Source organism: Oryctolagus cuniculus, chromosome 1 (genome assembly GCF_964237555.1).
Source record: "Oryctolagus cuniculus chromosome 1, mOryCun1.1, whole genome shotgun sequence".
NCBI lineage: Eukaryota > Metazoa > Chordata > Mammalia > Lagomorpha > Leporidae > Oryctolagus > Oryctolagus cuniculus.
The window spans coordinates 81,219,461-81,225,794 of NC_091432.1; the positions used below are offsets into that span (position 1 = coordinate 81,219,461).

Consider the following 6,334-nt stretch of genomic DNA (forward strand, 5'->3'; position numbering starts at 1 on the left):
CCTTTTGCTGTTAGTTCACCCTCCAATGGCCGCTGCACTGCGGCCGGCACACCACGCTGATCCAAAGGCAGGAGCCAGGTGCTTCTCCTGGTCTCCCATGGGGTACAGGGCCCAAGGACTTGGGCCATCCTCCACTGCATTCCCGGGCCACAGCAGAGAGCTGGCCTGGAAGAGGGGCATCTGGGACAGAATCTGGCGCCCCGAGCAGGACTAGAACCCAGTGTGCCGGCGCCACAAGGCGGAGGATTACCCTAGTAAGCCTAGGAGTCCTCTCTATGTCCCATTCTGAAGCTCTGTTCTGAGTATTCTCAGGCTCACATGTGACAAATGTCTGACATGAACATGCAAGTACTATGATGTTATTATTGTCAGTGAGGCAGACTTGCCTCTCCTTGGCAGCCCCAGTTCTTGTTGCAATGTGCATCTTACACTATCCTCTTCACTAGTGTTCAATGAATGATTGTATCTGTGTCTGCAGGAGACCCTCCTGAAGACAATGGAGTGTTTATGGAAAAACTTCTGTGAAAATAGCAGAAACATGAATATGGAAATAATCAAAACCAGATCATGGGAGGTTAGTGTGCTGCCACCTTTACCTTTGCCAAAACTTGAGATGAACATAGGGACAATGTTTAAAATAGAAACTTGATCTGAAATGACAAAGTATCGGATTTCATTCTAAAGAGGGTGAGGTCATAGGAAATGATGTCCTCAGTTACTCCACAGGGAAGTATGGCCCTTGCCTAGGAGTTCTGGTTGCACCACAGATGTGCTGACTTACCCCCATAATAGGACATTCGGTACCACATATCAACTACAAGAAATGGGGTTGTCTCACAGAGAGTCATGTGTGCTGAGGTGTTGCAAAACCCAGGTAAGTATGACATCTGGCAGGCATGGGACAGTCAAGTCAAGCTTCCTGGCATAGTCAGCTTGCATTTGAATTAAATAGTACTTGGAGGTGGGTAGAAACCTTTCAACAAACACAGCACTGACTCAAATCTGAGGAAACGCTAAAAGGAGTACCCTAAGCAATTAATGTGAATCTTTAACATTATAATGAATTGTGTGTAAATATGATAGGAGATGTAGTTTCAATCTCTTGAAGGATACATAGAAACCTACCAAAATATGGGACTGGTTTGCAACCTAAGTGTAGGACTCAGCCTTTAAGAGAGGAATATAAGTGTGTCTTGGCAGATGGTTTTCTTGGGGGTATACTAATTTGAAAGAAGACAAATTCCTTTAACCAATATGTCAAGAGCAGGTATTCTATACAAAATTGTGACAAAAAAATGTGACAGCATGCAAGACTGAAAAAAATCCTTTGCTAAATGAGGCTAAAATCGGAATCAGAGAGGCAAATGGTAAACATCGAAGTAAAATGCATTGTAGGTGCGAATGTGGCAAAGTTTTAGGGAAACATTTGAATAAGGAGTTTGTGAAGCAGTACAAGAGAATACAGACTGGAGATGAGAGTATGAGTTTAAATGTCTACATCAGAGAAAGGCTTACAAAAAGATGACACTGAAATAAAGAAGGCCACTGAATGATAAGGCCAGGAAGAGAATTCTTGGTGGAGAAAACTGTCCGTGCAGAAGTGTGTCAGTTGTGTATATTGGGTGGGGTTGATGAGCTTGAGAGTCCACAACAAAATCTCTGGGCACAGTGAGTGATGTAGGAGGCTAGAAGTAAATGAGATGAAGTGGTAAAGAGGGTCAGATAGAGAGGAAAGCTTAGGAGGTCAGGTTTATGGGAGAAGTAATTGCATGAGAATGAGTATGCCAGTCTGATGTACTGCACACATAATGGTTTTCATAACTGGAAGTAACTCTGAGAAACAGTGCTAAGGAATGGATTCCAATCCAGTCACTACTGCCACAAAGGGCATTTTCTACTCATGAGTTTTGTTGCCTTCCGATAGATATATATGCATGTATATGTGTTGCATGTTAGAAAACACGAATCAAATCAATAGATTTATTGTTTTCTCATGAAAACTTCATGATGAATCATCTGAATGTAGTTAATGAGATAACATGATGTTGATCCTCAAACAGGAGAAAAAAACAAGAATGAAGTTTTGTAGATGTTGAGAAACGGAAGTGATGGGGGTTATAGGTAATTGATGTGTACGAGACAAAATCAAATTCACGAGATAAAGCAGAATAGAGATAAATGGGTTCTTGTTTTGAATAACTGAATGTGATTGCAGGATTATGTCGATTCGAGGAGAGAAGCAATCAGAAATGTATTTCAGAAGATGCCTCTGTATCTCCAGGAGGAGGAGGAACACCATTGGGAGATCCTGTACAAAGAGCACAGGGAAATTTTTGAGCAACTCAATGAAAGTCAAGCCAGAATGGCTCACAAGAGGGAGACTTTAAGAGGAATGTATAAGGAACTGAAGGAAATGTGTCATAAACCAGATGTGTAGCTACTTCAGGTAACAACTGACAAGCCAGGCATCAGCATGTTAGACATTCATACGTAGCTCCTCATTCTCTCTGCTGACATCTGCCTCTCCCTTTCCTTCCAGTATTTGTTCCTGACTCCTATTTCCACACTGAAGCTACCTTTTGGAATTTTATGGACCAAAGGTCCCTCAGACGTTCTCCACGAGTGGCCAAACTTGTGTAATGGTTATGAAAATCGCTCCAAAGATAATCACCTTACAAACATCAATAAACTATTTTGGCTTTTTGAAAATTCACAACAAGTAAATAGTTTATTGACAGCTAGGCTAATTCATAACAAGGCTGATGGGGAGATCTGAGGATCTGGGTGTATTGCTGTCATTCTCTGCTCCTGTCCCTTGGGAAGAGGGCCTGGGAAAGACAGCTGCCTCCTTTCTTTATGGCTACAGCAGAGCACACAGCTCTCCTGCCCGCTCTCCCCTTCATTCCCATAGAAAATGTCCTCCACTTTCTGAACTTAGGAGGACTACAATTAATGAAAATGTGATAGGCCAGGTTTTTAAGAAGAAAAAATAGGAACTGCACCCTGGAAGGAAAACGGTGTGGAAATAATGATGAGAACCATCTCAAATTCCCACCCTGGACACAGGTTTAGAGCTGTCTTGGGAAATTCACTAAGCCTTTTTCTTTTTCTTCTCACAGGCTTTTGGAGACATCCTGCCCAGGTGAGTGTGTACCTGCATTCCCACAGGGGCTTTCCCAGGGTCTCCCCCAGTAAGCCCTTGGATCCTCTGGAGTGAGAGCAGAGCTTCTTAGGAAACTGACTGAATAGTTTCCTGAATCCTCTTTGCTCCCCACCTGCACATACACACTTTTTGTGGTTGTACCCAAGTGACTTTATTAGGCAGTCTTCATTTCAGTTCTAAAAATCTCCACAGGTAGAAGAGAAGGGCTGGAAGTCCCTAGGAGTGAGATGTCAGATCCCTCCAGGGACCATCAGTGGCAGCTGAGGCAAGAGAGGGATAGCATATTCCAGCAGTGAGAAAATCCTGGTGTTGTGTTGATCCTGCATTTATGAGTTCACAGCTTTGGGAAGAACACAAAGGAAACCTCGAATGATTTAGAACACTGTGGGGCAGAGGGTAGCTCTGCTCTGGGACACAGATCTCCCTTATGGGACAAGGTTCACAGCCTTTAGCCACAGAAGGAAGCAGCACACATGCCAGGTTTCAGAGAACCACACATGGCCAGGTAGAGCGTTTTCAGGGAGGTCTGGCAGTTGAACACCAGACTCCCCCTCCTGATTACTCTTTGGAGCATCAGGGATGTAACATCTACCCAGATTCTTGAGCAGTAAGAAGCACTGGACTCAATTCTGATTGACTTTTGTATTCTATTTGGAAATTCAGGAGTTAAAAATAGAATTAGTTAGACAATGTGGTGATTTCTCAAATTCCAGATGGGTTTATTAAGAGTCTGGTTTCTTTTCAATGAAAATGATTTCTTTTGGCTCCACTCATGTGAACTTTATCTTGTTCTTGCAGGTGTGAATCCATGCTGCTGCACATGCCCCAGCCTGTGAATCCAGAGCTGAGTGCAGTGCCTATCACTGGACTGATAGAAACCCTCAGATACTTCCAAGGTGAATTTCAGCCCACTGACCGTATTCTTGACGCCCTTGGCTTGTTGTGCAGATCACATAGGTGACCTTTTCCAATTTATCAACTGTTACACACATTTTGGCATGTGAGGGAACCATAGGCTTATCTACATACATCACAGGCTTTTCTATATAGTCAGCTTTTATAATGTGAAGAGGGAAAAAGCTATTGAAAAATATAAATGTGATCCAAGATCATACTTAGTTATCATATAGAGAAAGGAATGAGGAAGTGTGGGCAGATTGAGCAAATGAAGGTTAGTTATTTAGTGTAAAACATACAAAAGGATACTTTTGTTCACGATATTTAAGCTGGCTTGGAAGAAGATGCTTCAAAGGTTTCAGAGTTTATTGGATCTTAATTTTTTTATATATATAATGGGCATAAGAGAGTACATATAGAAGTTTGTGGGAAAAGAAGTTCATTTTGGAGCAAACAGTTTTTAAACCCATCCCTAGTTTTTCTACAATTAGCATTTCCCATGAACACTGTGAAAACTGTGAATCTTAAATTTGACATCTTTGAAGCTTAATCTTGTCTGTGTGTACATATATATATATACACATATATATATATATATACACTAGAGTTTCAATGCTAGAATAAGAGAAATTTTGTATAAAATATATTAAAAGAAATGAATAATAATCTGTTTGTCCTCATCATAGGTATGTGCCTGTCTACTTTCAAAGTGCAAGGTGTTCCAGAAGACTTACAAAACTCCAGTGCACATTTAACATTAAATGTTAAGTAACATCCGCAATGGACATAGAGAGATTTACATAAATATATATGTCTACAGTGGAAATATGTAGTTTTTTTTTCCTACAGAAGTGCTTTAACTAGGACAAAATCTTCAATCTTAACCCACATGACATTCTTATTAGAAACATGAAATCTGTTTCTGACAGTGATGTTGGACAACTGGAGACAGTTCCGGGCACATTGTCCATGGGTACATTGCTTTGAAAATTGAGTTGTAAGGTATTGGATTTACATTTGATTCCAATATTTGAATTCTGAAACTATTTCAGTTTCTGTAGTTAGGTCTTTGTTCTGTGGTGTGTATTGGGCCCTCTCTTCTATTAGGTGTTACAACCCAAATTCTGCTCACTGTGGTAACCTCTGACTTCCCAGGAGATTAGCTTCTGGGAGATGTTTTCCCTCTGGAGGTTAAACTTTCATTGTTGACATGTGTGTCTACTTCTGTTCTTTTGTTTTACAGTGACTGTCAGTCTGGATCCTGAAAGATTCAACTAGCACATGTTCCTACAGGGAGATCTCTGAAGCCTGCACATTGGTTGTTTCCCTCATGATGTGCCCTGTCTCCCGGAGAGGCCTGGATGTTTTCTGGCATGGGGTGGTCAGACTTTTACTTCTGGCAGATATTACTGGGAGGTAGAAGTGGGAAACTCTTGCAATTGGGCTGTAGGTGTTTGTAATGGCTTTTGGAAAACTAAGTACAGGAATACCAAGATATTTGTTGATGAGGGACTCTTTCTTATTGCATGTGTTAAGGAAGATGTCCATAACAGTTTCTTCACCACCTCTCCACTTTTAGTGCAATATGTAGCAAGGCCGATTAACCGCATAGGACTATTCCTGGATTATGAAGCTAGAACTATGAGCTTTCTTGATGTTGATCACAGTTCCCTGATATATACCATCCCTTCTTGTTCCCTTTCTATTCATCTCAAGCCTATCTTCTGCTGCTGTCATTTATGAACAGACACGGGGGAAATCCACTCTCTGAAACCCTCGTCCTTGAGCCTCATCAGATAGTAAAAATAGGTGGCATTTTATGAAATTTCAATTCCTCCTACTATCATGAAATCCCATTTACTGTGTTCTTATCAATTGTAGTAACAATAAAATTATGTATGCTGTACATGTTGTTGTTTATTCAATATTTTCTCATGATGCATTGAAAACAACACATTGTCTGATTCTCACTTTATTTATGAACTTTGAGAAAGTGAAAGAATAGATTATGGTGGTGTTCCAGTAATGTCCAAATCCAATTCAATAAAGGACGAATCAAACAAACATGGTTGTAAACATCCAATGGAGATATGGAAATAGTTTGTCCTTTCTCTTTATTTAACAGTAACTACTTGTCATTTTCCATTTTATAGTGTAATAGCAAATAAGTGAAATGGCTTTAAGTCCTCAAAAGCACTGTTTTTAGCTCACAACTCTTGAGAGTGAGCCAAGGCATTTCACAATCATGGTGTCAGCATCAACTGAGCTTCTGCT

The 6,334-nt window shown here is 40.8% G+C and overlaps 1 pseudogene; it reads left to right on the top strand.

Annotated features, from left to right (window-relative positions):
• Positions 1–481: 481 nt before the first annotated feature.
• Positions 482–5,816, top strand: LOC138846575 (tripartite motif-containing protein 51-like; annotated as a pseudogene).
• The last annotated feature ends 518 nt before the right edge of the window (positions 5,817–6,334 follow it).